Here is a 12,747-nt window from a genome sequence, read left to right as displayed (position 1 = left end):
TTCTGTGTATGAAGTATTTAAACTAGATTATTACTTCAACATAGCCCGTGAAAATAGTTCAGTTTAAAACGTAGGAAGAGTTTAGGAGGATGTGAATACAAGTCAGCATGAGAGGTGGGACAAATGGACCAAGTGTCAGTAGGAGAACATGATTTGAACCAATGCTGTTGAGGTCACCCAGTATCGCAAAACAGTTGTCAACCCAACTGAGCTAACCCAACCCTGCCTATGTAATATCTTCCCTTTGACAATTTTTTAGTCCATCCAGTGTCTCAACAAGTTCCTCTTTCACTACAGTTTTGGTAGCTCCGTGGAAAGGACAGATAAAAAGTAGGCATTTGGTGCCTTGGCCATGTACTTTACCTTGACGCAAAAGTCTCTTTTTCAGCCCTACTCCTCCTCTTACTGCCCTCTGTTTCTATGCCTAGCAAAATTTTGGATGTTATCTGCTACCGTTTTCTTGCTGCTCCTATTTCATTTTTCACTTTCTTTCTGAACTTCCTATATTTCGTTGGTTCTCATTTGTACTATTAATCTGATATCAGTACACTTTGTCTGCTTCCTGTTGCTTTCCTAGCTCTTTTTTCATCAACCGAGTTTGGTTTGTGCTACCTTTGCCCCTGGGGGGAATTCGTTTCATTGTACCTGTATTGTTTTCCTCTTTAAAGGCAATTTATTGTTCCATTAGTTTTATCCGGAAATTGGTGGTTGTAATTTACTGGGGTCAGATCTGTTCCTTGAACTTGACCCTCCATCAATTAAGGACTGAGGCTCCAAAACATTGTGTTTTCAAATAAACCTGTTGGAGTATAACCTGGTGTTGTGCGATTTCTGATTTTATCCACCCCAGTCCAACACCGGCACCTCCACAATACAGCATGAAAACAGACTCTTTGGTCTAACCAGTCCATGCCAAACTTAACCCCAAACTAAACTAGTACCACCTGCCTGTGCCTGGCCCATATCCCTCCAAACATTTCCTATTCCTGTAGTTATCCAAAAGTCTTTTAAATGTTGTAATTATACCCACTTCCACCACTTCCTCAGGAAGCTCATTCCACATGCGAACCACCCTGAGTTGAAAAATTTGTTCCTCATGTATTTTTTAAAATCTCTCTCCTCCCTACTTAAAAATGTGTCCCCTAGTCTTGAAATACCCTATCCTAGGGAAAAGATAACTACCACTAACCATATCTATACCCCTTATTATTTTATAAACTTCTATAAGGTCGCTTCTCAATCTGCTATGCTCCAGTGAAAAAGTCCCAGCCTATCCAGCCTGTCTTTATAACGCAAACCTTCCATTCCTGGCAACATCCTGGTGAATCACTTCCGAACCCTCTCCAGCTTAATATCTTTCCTATAACTGGGTGACAAGAATCGGACAGAGAACTCCAGAAGAGGCCTCACCAATGTCTATATAACCGCAACAAAACTTCCCAACTCCTTACGCATAGGACTGTGCAATGAAGGCATGTGTGCCAAATGCCATATTAACCACCCTATCTATATGTTATGCAAACCTCAAAGAATTATGAACCTGAACCCCTAGTTCTTCTGTTATACAACACTACTCCAGGCATTACCATTAACTGTATGTCATACGCTTGTTTGTTGCACCAAAAGTGCAATACCATGGCTATCAGCAAACTTGAAGCTCATGAACTGAAAGGGGAAGTCGCAGCATAAATACAAAGTCGTCTGAATGACAGGAAAGGAGTTATTTTTTGGGTAGTAGGTACATATATAAACAGTTCCCAGGGATTGGTTTAAGACATTATGGACTATTGTGAGCTTTCAGGAGGATAGTGGTAGACTTCAAGAGCACACAAACAGGCTGGAGGAATAGGCAGGCAAGTAGCTGATTCCTTGTTTCTCCAACCAAAGTGTTAGGCGATATAAAGTAAAGGAGCCAGTTCTGAACTGGACTCGGGAGTAGACAGTTCTGGTAACATACCCACGCAAACGACTGAAGGTGGAGGGTAGATTGAGAGAGTGGTTAATAAAGCAAACAGGATCCCAGGGTTTACAATAGCAGAAGAACACAAAGGCAAAGATGTTTTGGTAAACACTGGCTCAGTCTCAACAAGAGTGCTGCATTAAACTCAGTGCAATGCATTAAAGGAAGGATGCGAAGACATTGGATAGGGAGCAAAAAAATTTTAAAAGAATAGTTGCAGGAATGAGAGATTTCAGTTATACTGACAGATTGGTAAACGGGGCTTTGTTCCTTGGAGAAGGTTGAAAGGAGATTTGTTCGCGGTGTTCAAAGTCACAAAAGGTCAAAGTGGATGCAGAGAAATTGTTCCCATTGGCAGAATGGTCAAAAACCAAAAGGCATCGATTTAAGATGACTGAAGTGCCAGGAGCAACATAATGAAAAACACGTTTACGCAGCAAGTAATTAAGATCTGGAAAGCATTGCCTGAGAGTGTGATGGAGGCATATTCAGTCGTAGCTGCCAATAAAGTGCTTGATATTATTTAAGAGAGTAATACAATTACAAGGCTATGGGGAAAACCTGCTTGGTGACTGACAGGTCAAGTATCTCCCTTCAATGCTTCTATAAGGCAGTGAATTAAAATGACAGATGACTGGTAGATCAAGGCTGTGCTTACAAATGGAGTTGAGGTTTTCCTCAAAAGCACCATTCATTGTGTATTTGGTTTCTCCAACGTATAGAAGGGAGCTTTGTAAAGGAGCTCCATTCAGTCCACCAGCATGGGTCTGAGCTTCTGATCACGCGTTGTCGGGATTCCCCCCCTCGCCTTCATGCTGACCCTGCCTGGCTCAACCTCCCATAGCGCTCCAATGTCAGAGAGAGGAGCAGAAGCTCATCTTCCAATTAGGCATTTTACAGACTTCTAGATTCAACATTTGTGTTTAGCAATTTTAGACCATAACCTCTCACCTAATTTTGTTTCTTTTTCTTTGTGGGTTGTTTTCCTCGAATTTTTCCTTTATTTTTGCTTCCATGCCAGCAACTGTTCATCATTTTGCCATTCACACCTACTCTAGACACATCTTTTGGTTCTACATTTCTTCAACTGCCACACCCTATAGCCCTGCATGCTTAGTCATTTAAATTGCTCCCTTCTTGCACGTTATGACAGACCTTCCACTTCATTTCTCCCACCTTCCTCCCTTTCACTTGCTTAAAATGTATTATCATCTCTGGTCTTTTACAATTCTGATGCAAGGTCATCAAGATGAAAGGTGATGTCTGTTCCTCTTCTATCCTGATGTTGTCTGACTTGCTGACTATTGTTGGCATTTTTTTTTAAATTTCAAATTTCCAGCATCCACCCAGTATTTTACTTTTGGATTATTTGTAGTGTAGTACTCAAAAATGAGTAGATCACTTCATGGTTGTGGTAAAATGCAAATGAGCCTGAGTCAGGAATTAGGATTTAACCCAACAATGAGGCAAAGTGGAATGCAAAGGTACAAGGGTAATGCTCAACTTTGTTCTGGAATCAATCCAAGTGTTAATCATGCTAGTGCAGTCCAGGTTGGACACGAGTTTAAATTTATAAGTAAAGACATCCTACAGATTTAGTAAAAAAACGAAAGAACTGCGGATGCTGTTAATCAGGAACAAAAGCAAAGTTGCTGGAAAAGCTCAGCAGGTCTGGCAGCATCTGTGAAGGAAAAAACAGAGTTAACGTTTCGGTCCGGTGATCCTTCCCCTTCCCCCGTTTTGAGGAAGGGTCACCAGACCCGAAACGTTAACTGTTTTTTCCCTTCACAGATGCCGCCAAACCTGCTGAGCTTTTCCAGCAACTTTGTTTTTGTTCCTGCAGATTTAGCCCTGATTAAGGTGTCGTGAGTATTCATTGTATTGCAGAATCATGCATCCTTGCAAACTATTAACTATGATTGCTTCACTATTTTGCTTCAAGATTTCAAGTGATTGTTTTACTGTGAATTTCAGTTCATTTCAGTTCAATTACAGGGTAGATATTGAGAAGAAGTTTACAAAAGTGGGAGAATCTCTCACAAAGGGGCACAGTTACAAAATAAGGAAACACTCATTTAAGACTAATATGCAAAGCAATTTCTTCTCACAGAATGTAGTTTTTTTTTGCCTTTCTTCATTCACAGGATTAGTGCATCACTGGCCAGGCAGCATTTATTTCCCATCCCTAATTGCCCAGAAGATAGTTCAGAATCAACCACATTGCTGAGGGTCTGGAGTCACACGTAGGCCAGACCAGGTAAGGATGGCAGTTTCCTTGCCTCAAGGACATTAGTGAACCAAATAGGTTTTTCCTGACAATCGACCAATGAGTTCATGGTCATCATTACACCCTTAGCTCCAGATATTTATTGAATATCGTCTGCTGTGGCAGGATTCAAACCTGGGTCCCCAGGACATTACCTAGGTCTCTGGGTTAACAGTCCAGTGATAATAACCACTAGGCCATCACCTCCCCATGTAGTGAATAGCTGGAACTCTCTCGCAAAGACAGCTGTGGTGGCTAAATCACACAGTACTTAAAGAGGAGACAGATCAATTTTTGAAATCAAAGAGTTGAGGCCAATGAGGAACTGGTACACAAGAGGAGTTGAGGCCTAGGGCAGATGAACCATGATTTTATAGAATGGCCATCCAGACTTTCAGAGCTGAATGGCTTACTCCTGCTCCTACTTCTAATTCTTGTGCTCTTTCCAGCACTATTCTAATTTGAGATTTAAGGAATCTAGTGTTTTTATATTTATTTATATCAACAGTAACTGAAATACACTTCTGGAAAACTGTAATTCATTCAGATTATTTTCTTTAAAACGTCCCTGCCATTTTTTAGGAGTAAGCTTCTCTTTTGTCATCTTCAGGTATTTTCAGCATAAGGCAGAGGATCATCAGTTGTGCTGAGCTTCTGCTTTTTTTGCAGCTCAAATTAAAAAAACATAAAAATAAAATGAAGGTCTTCTCAGGGTTCTTGGAAACAAAACGGGAGACAAGAAAATACTGTATAGTGCATCAAAACTCCCTGACACTCTGCTACCTACATAAACCAATCCCTTTCTCTACCGTGCAATATTCTGGGAGAAGCAAGAGTCATAGAGATACACAGCACAGAGACAGACCCTTTGGTCCAACTCATCCATGCTGACCAGATACCTTATAAAAATCTAGTCCCATTTGTCAGCATTTGGCCCATATCCCTCATAACCCTTCCTATTCATATATCCATCCAAATGCCTTTTAACTGTTGTAATCGTACAAGACTCCACCACTTCCTCTGGCAGCTTATTCCATATACGCACCACCCTCTGTGTGAAAAAGTTGCCCCTTAGGAGGATTTTATATCTTTCCCCTCTTACCTTAAACCTATGCCCTCTAGTTTTGCACTCTTCCACCCCAGGGAAAACACCTTGCCTATTTACCCTATCCATGCCCCGAATGAATTTATAAGGTCACCCCTCATCCTCCAATGCTCCAGGGAAAATAGCCCCAGCCTATTCAGCCTCTCCCTATAGCTCAAACCCTCCAACCATGGCAACATCCTCCTAAATCATTTGCAAATTCTTTCAAATTTCAAAGCATCCTTCCTATAGCAGGGAGACCAGAATTGCACACAATACTCCATAAATGGCCTAACAATGTCATGTAAGCTGCAAAAAGATCTCCCACTACACTCAATGCACTGACCAATAAAGGCAAGTGTACCAAACAATTTCTTCACTATTCTATCTACTGTGTCTCCGCTTTCAAGGAACTATGATTCTGCACTCCAAGGTCTCTTTGTTCAGCAACACTCCCTAGGACCTTACCATTAAGCCCTGTCCTGATTTGCCTTTCCAAAATGCAGCAGCTCACATGTATCTAAATTAAACTCCATTTGACACTCCTCAGCCCATTGGCCCATCTGATCAAGATCCCATTGTGCTGAGGTAACATTCTTTGCTGTTCATTACACCACCAATTTTGGTGTCGTCTGCAAACTTACTAGCTTTACCTCCTCCTATGTTCACATCCAAATCATTTATATAAATGACAAAAAGCAGTGGACCCAGCACCAATCCCTTGTGGCACACCGCTGGTCACAGGCCTCCAGTATGAAAAGCAATCCTCCACCACCACCCTGTCTTCTCCCGTGGAGCCAGATCTGTATCCAAGTTGCTAGCTCTCCTGAGAGAGGGAGGAAACAAAAAAATCACTGGTTAATTTAAGAAAAGTACTTTAACTCGATTTCCAATGAAAGCTGAAGTTCTCATCATCTTTCACCCCATTAGAAAATTAATTATTTGAAACCTATTTACTGATATTGTAATAATGTTGGAATGAAGCCTAGTTTCTGGGGCACCTTACACAGGCTGATACATGGCTTTGAACCCCTATCTTACCCAAAATCGAAATGCTTCATATTAATAGTTACGATAAATAAATATCTCTCGAGAACTCTACAGAGAAAAATGCCCTACAGTATGGTTGGATTGGACAGTATAAGGTGCACTTGCAAATGTGCTATCTGAAATCAACATCTCCAGTGCTGTTATTGAACAAGAATAACTAAGGGAGAAGAAATCATCAATGCTGCAGGCAAACTGCTGTGGAAAGTAACCTTGGACCAAGGACAATTGTATTCACGCATCCTAGCTCCAGCAAAAAGCTTTCAGCAGGGCTTTCCAAAGTCAGAGGTAACAAGGGCCCAGGTAGCAATTGCAGTCAGGAAGCTCCGTCCAAATCTACAGCTGCCAGACAGCTATCAATCCTTGCATGTTTGCTTTTCAAATTGTGGGCAAGGTCTATGAGACAAGCGTCAAAGCAGCAATAAAAACTATTTTACTTTAAAAGCATGCAAAGTCCGGAAAATCTCCTCATTACCGCCCCTTATCTCATTCCTCTCCTTCCCCCTATAAGGCAGACACAAAATGAGAGTTCAAAACACTTTTCCAGCCTTAAAATGGGGTTCCAGTGGAGAAAGCTTTGGAAACCCCTGGTCTACTGCAGCAACTTCAACTCTGAGGATGCCATTGTAACACCAGAAATGATGAGCAAGTATTGACACTCAAGGGTCAGTAGAAATACAGACAGTGATTAACTGACAACTCAATTTACAACTGGAAATGTGTTCAACACAATAAATTAGGCTGCTTACTGCAATATAGGGAAATGCAGTAGCAAGTTTGTGCCATGATCCTGCAAACATAAATGAAGCAAATGATTGCAGTGATGTTGTTAGAGGGAAGATCGTTGATCAAGCAGTATATTTCTGCTCATCTTTTAAAAGTGCCACGGGATAGGTTACATCCAGCTCTGAAATCACTTCCTGATTAATGTCTTGATCTGAAAGGCAGCATCTCGAACGGTGCAATAATCCCTGAGCACTGTACTGAAGAGTCAGTCTAGACTATCTGCTCAAATGGAGCTGCAACCTTTGACTCAGGCTGCAAGTGAGCCAAGATGAGGAATTCTAGCAGAGAACATTACCAGTCAATCAGCTTTTTGAAAGGAATTGACCTTGGCGTGGCGATTAAACAATAAACTGTTACTCCAATAGAAACAGCAGAATCAGCAATACTGACAGAAAATCCTGGCACTAGAACTACTGGGACACTGAAACATCACTAAACTGAGAAAAACCACATGGTCCTTTGATTGATACTTCAAAGGCATCAGCTAACCACCTAGACACTAAACTCCAGCAATTTCTCAAAAAAACATTGCTGAATAGCATTGATATTTTCCCCCAACCCACCAAGAAACATTGAACGAGAAAAGTTCTAAAATATTTTGGCACAGGGATAAAAATTACAGGATACAGAACTGTTCAAAATCACTTTGATGCTGCTTTTGTGAGCTGCCGTACTGAGACAGATATGTTTTGAGAAAAACGTTTTTCCAAGATTTATCGCTGTGCTCTCTGTAAAGCCAAGTCACATGGAACTTGACAGCAATGGAAAAGGAAATGGAAGATTGCTTTTGTTTGTGTTGCAAGTGGATGCAATCTTTTGAGCAAGTAACTGAGAAGATCATGAGCTGAAAGGAAATCCAGTTGCTCTAATCCCATGAATAGCTACTCTAGGAATCCACTTATGAGGAAGCAACATACAAAAGTGTTTCTCAGGTCAGGGTGACAGAAAACATTCTTAATAGTTAGACAAGCTCGCTAAGTCAATAGTGCTGGGCTATTTAGGAGACAGTGAAAATCTGTTTCGAGCACGCCACAGAACAAGGCCAATTGGCTCATTTTGTCTACACTGGCTCCTCAAACGAACATCATGAACTAGTGCTAATCTCTTGTCTTTTACCCACATTCCTGCTCACCATTTCTAACCAAATAATCATCGAATGCTTGCCTGAATGGCTCAGTTGAAGCTGATTATGTTTCAGTTATACAGGGAGCTGGTGAGACCGCATCTGGAGTCATCAATACTGGTCACCGTGGCTGTGGAAGGATGTTAATGAGTTGGAAGCAGTTCAGAGAAGTTTTATTAGACTTATATCTGGAATGAGTGGATTGCCTTTTGAGGAAAGGCTAGGCAGGCTAAGTCTGTATCCTCTGGAGTTTAGAAGTGTCAGAGGTGATGTAATTGAAACATAGAAGATCCTGAAGGGACTTGATGAATGGATGTTGAAAGGATCATTCTTCTTGTGGAAGAGTCTAGAACTGGGAGTCATAGTTTAAAACTGACGAGCCACCCATTCAAGACAGAGAGGAGTTCTGAGGAAGGGTCACCGGACCCGAAATGTTAACTCTTTTTTCCTTCATAGATGCTGCCAGACCTGCTGAGCTTTTCCAGCAACCTTGTTTTTGTTTACGAGAAAACATATATCTGAGTAGTGAATCTTTAGAAATCCCCTTCCTGAAAAAGTAGTGGATGCAGGTAGATAAATTCTTGATTGCCAAGAAGGTTGAAAGATTAATCAGGCACACGCAGTAATGTAGGGTTAAGATTACAATCAGATTAGCCATGATCTCATTGAATGATGGAGCAGGGTCCAAGGGCCGAGTGGCCTAAGCTTATTCCTTGTTCATACAAAAGATTTAGGTGAATGGGTTACAATATCACAACGTGGCTTGTTAGTGAAATGAATGAAAACTTCTTGGCTAAGTGTCCAATTGGTATCAGAACATGCACAAAAGAGTTTACAACAGATTCTGATGGATTGACTGGAATTCTCCGGGGCTCTTCTCTCAGCCTGCACTGATTCTATTATTTGCGCTCTAGCCCCAAATAAGTAAAGATGGAGGGCATTGCTGACTGATGATGTTTTCTGATGATACTGCTTTTAGCTATCCTCCAGAAGTACGTCAGCAAAGGCTCTGCTAAAGACTGTATACCAACAGGATTCAATGGTGAATTCTAGTAAACCCCACTAAACTATTAGCCTGAAGAAATCAATGCATAAAGAATAGCATGAGGATCAAACACCACCAGCAGACAACAAATTCCTACATACAACATTCGAGAAGAATGTGGCTTGGACACAGGACACAATTGTTGCCAGGACATCAACCAGGCTAGGCTAATTACAGAGATGTATGGAAAGTGACAATTCCCACAGCCTTCCTCAAATTAGTCAAAGCCCATCTGTCAAACCCTGGAATATTCAACTCACTGCACAGCCCAGCATAATTAGAAATCAAGCGGCTGCAAACAATTTCAAACCAATTAATAAGGACAGCAACAGCTAGGCTTCATTGGTTCTAGGTTTCAGTTATGGCTCAGAGGACAGTAATCTCATCTCATCTCATAAACACACAGAAATTGAGAGTGGGGCCCATGTTTGGAATGAAAGCCCAAGTGCACGATGAATCAAATTGTTATTGCTGTCTGGTACGGCCAGTGGCTGAGATTGGCAGTAGAATCCTTGCAAAAATACTGAGCACTGGAAGTCTTAGTGCCACTCTGGGAATCTGAAGAGAGTCAAGGTGAATTCCTAAGTAATGTGGTGCACTCTGGTTTGGACTCAAGAGAGGTGAAGGAACCCTCAAAACTCTACGGTATATGTACGAACTCTTGTATGGAAATGAAAATAAATATTGAATGCTCTTTTTCATTTTTTTCCCCCCCACAGAATACTGAATAGACCACCAATTGTTACCCACTCCTAGCTGCATGAGGAGATGGTGGCAAATCACTTGGTGCTGTTGCAGTCCACACAGTACAGGTGCATGCAGTGGTATTGCAGAACCAAGTTTTGGGTCAAAGTAATTAGGGTTTAAAAACCATAGTTTTAAAATCAAAAATTGCTTTAAATCTTGCAGAGTAAAAGCTTTTGTTCAAAACTTGAAACCTTATAGCAGAATTTCTTTCAGTTAATAACTGGAAGTTTAATTTTTTTTTAATAGATAGTTAACAGCATCCCAAGATTAAAACACCACCCCAAAGCAAACTACAAAATATAAATCACTCACAAGACAACCAGATGAGATATGACAGGGAGGGGAAGTGAAAAGGAAAGCACCTTCTTTTAAAATATAAAACAGCCAACTGATGGATGACCAAAGTTTCTCTTTACTATATCTATCAAATGATTGGCACCCACTTTTAATTATCTTCCTTCCTTAACAAAAGGAGGTAGCTGATTGCAATTCAGTAACTAACCATATACGAAACAGGAGATTTGAAAATCACCATATGCAAATAAGATTGCCAATCCTCTAAGACTAACACTGAATTTCCATGAATTAAAAGTTAATCTCTTGGATAATACTGTAGGCAACTCAGGGAAAATTTTTTGGTCAATTAAAAAAAAAGTGCTCCTTGAACATTTGTTACAAAATCAAAAAGGTACAACAAGATGCTATTTGAAGACAAATGACATGCATTTCTACAGCAATTTCCATATTTACCAACAGTCTCAAAGCCCCTTATAGCCAACAAATATTTTTGGAAGTATAGATGCTACTGTAACAAAGGAGTTGCAGCAGCTAAGTTGCCCTCAGTAAGCTCCTACAAACAAGCAATGTGGTAATGACCACATGTTTGTTTTTTGTTCTGATGGTCACTGAAGGATAAATATTGGGCAGTATGTTGAAGATAACCATCAACACAGTGTGGAGCTGGAGGAACACAGCAGGTCAGGCAGTAATCAGAGGATTAGGAAAGTTGACATTTCGGGTCGGGACCCTTCTTCCACGCTCGCAGCCATGTGCCGGCATCTCCTTGCATTACGGTCAACTTCTTGCTATCTCTAATGTCGAAGATAACCCCTGCTCTCCCTTGGAATACTCACAGGATCTTTTAAACCCACCCGAGCAAACAGACTGGGCCTCAGTTTAACCTCTCGTCTCAAAACGTGACACCTCTGACTGTGCAGTGCTCACTGAGGACTGCAGTGGATTGGCGTCCTTGGTTGTTGTGCTCAATCCAGAGGCCAAAATTGCCTAACCAAGCAGTGAAGTCTCTTAGCATTAGAAAATAGGTTGAGGGAACACCTTAAGTATAGAAATGCCAGTCAACCAACTGTAGAGAATGTGCATGGGATGATTGAGAACTTTGCAATTCAAATTCAAAACAAAACCATTTATCCTTGTTTAAGACCTTGTTGATGCCACATTTATAGAGAAATGTTTCCAGTTCTGATCATGTTATAATGTGAAGGATACAGAGGCTTTTTATAAAAAGGTCAGATTTTCATCAGAACAGGAAAAAGTTAGGGATGTGTAAGGTTTTTGGCAATCACAAATGCAAAGGAGAACGTTTGTGCACATGTGTGTGTGCACGTGTGTGTGTGTGTTGCGTGTGCGTGCGTGTTGTGTGTGCGTGCATGCATTTGCATATGTGTTTTGGGGGGCGGGGAGAAGCAGAATGTCCCTAATAATGGAGAAGGCAGGAGAGGTTAAAAGACAAAAATAGGACTACAGTGCCAGTCAAATGGGAAAAATAATGATACAACGAATAAACAAAATGGTGCATCTGGAGGAGGTAAGAGTGACCAAATTACAAACACTTGTCATCTGAAAACAATTCATAATGTGTGATGATAAATAGGGAATGGATACAATTGGGGTCAAGGCCTGGAAGTGTTGAATAGTATGTTGAGTGTAGGGGTTGCAATGTGCTTAACCAAAAACTGGGGTGTTCTTCCTCTAATGAATGTTGAGTCTCTGGAAAACATCAAAAGGCAGGCATAAAAGAGATTCAAAAAAGGAATAAGGCAGAAAATTCAAACAGAGAACTAAAAGCTCAGTGTCATGCTTGGTGACTGACTGAAGATGTTCTACAAAGTGACTGTGTATTTGCGTTTGGTCTCACCACTGTAAAAGTGACTACATCATGTGACAAATAAGGCTAGCTAAATGGAAAGTACAAGTGTATTACAGTTTAACTAAAATAAATTCTTAGGTTGAGAGAACAAAGGTGGTAATAGGACAAATGTTGCATTTCTTGAGCGTGAATTGAATCTTTTACAATACAAAATGTAAAATCCTCAAGATTTTAAGATTTCAAATGAATTTGAAAATTATTCATTTTGGACTTTTGAGCAGCCAAGATCTTAAATGCTTCACTGCTGGTGACCATGCTATTAGGTGGCAGGATTTGTATCTCTGGAGTTCACTCTCCAAGCCTCTCTACCTCCTTTAATACACTCCCTGACATCTTTGACTAGGTTTTTGGTCATCTGCCCTAACATCTCATTACATCATTTGGTTTCAAATTTTGCTTTATAACACTGCTAAGCACCCAAGGCATTTTATTACCTTAAAGGCAATATATAAATACAAGCTGTTTGATGCTGTTGTGCACTATTGAACTGCATGGAAGCCCCAAATTTCAAATTCTAGTCTG

At 40.7% G+C, this 12,747-nt stretch overlaps 1 protein-coding gene across 2 annotated transcripts in view; it reads right to left on the bottom strand.

The window, feature by feature from the left end:
- Positions 1–12,747, bottom strand: part of b4galnt3b (beta-1,4-N-acetyl-galactosaminyl transferase 3b) — a 185,898-nt gene that overhangs the window by 112,199 nt on the left and 60,952 nt on the right. Inside the window, exon 1 of one of the 2 annotated variants that reach the window (XM_048607762.1) lies at positions 5,955–5,986. The exons of the other annotated variant lie outside the window; for it this stretch is intronic. The gene's annotated coding sequence lies outside the window, so the exon portion shown is untranslated. Of the gene's footprint in view, positions 1–5,954; positions 5,987–12,747 lie in introns of those variants that run through there. 2 annotated transcript variants of the gene reach the window in all.

This window comes from Rhincodon typus, chromosome 18 (assembly GCF_021869965.1).
Source record: "Rhincodon typus isolate 14 chromosome 18, sRhiTyp1.1, whole genome shotgun sequence".
NCBI lineage: Eukaryota > Metazoa > Chordata > Chondrichthyes > Orectolobiformes > Rhincodontidae > Rhincodon > Rhincodon typus.
The sequence above is the reverse complement of the archived record's forward strand: the minus strand, read 5'-3'. Positions and strand labels throughout refer to the sequence as shown.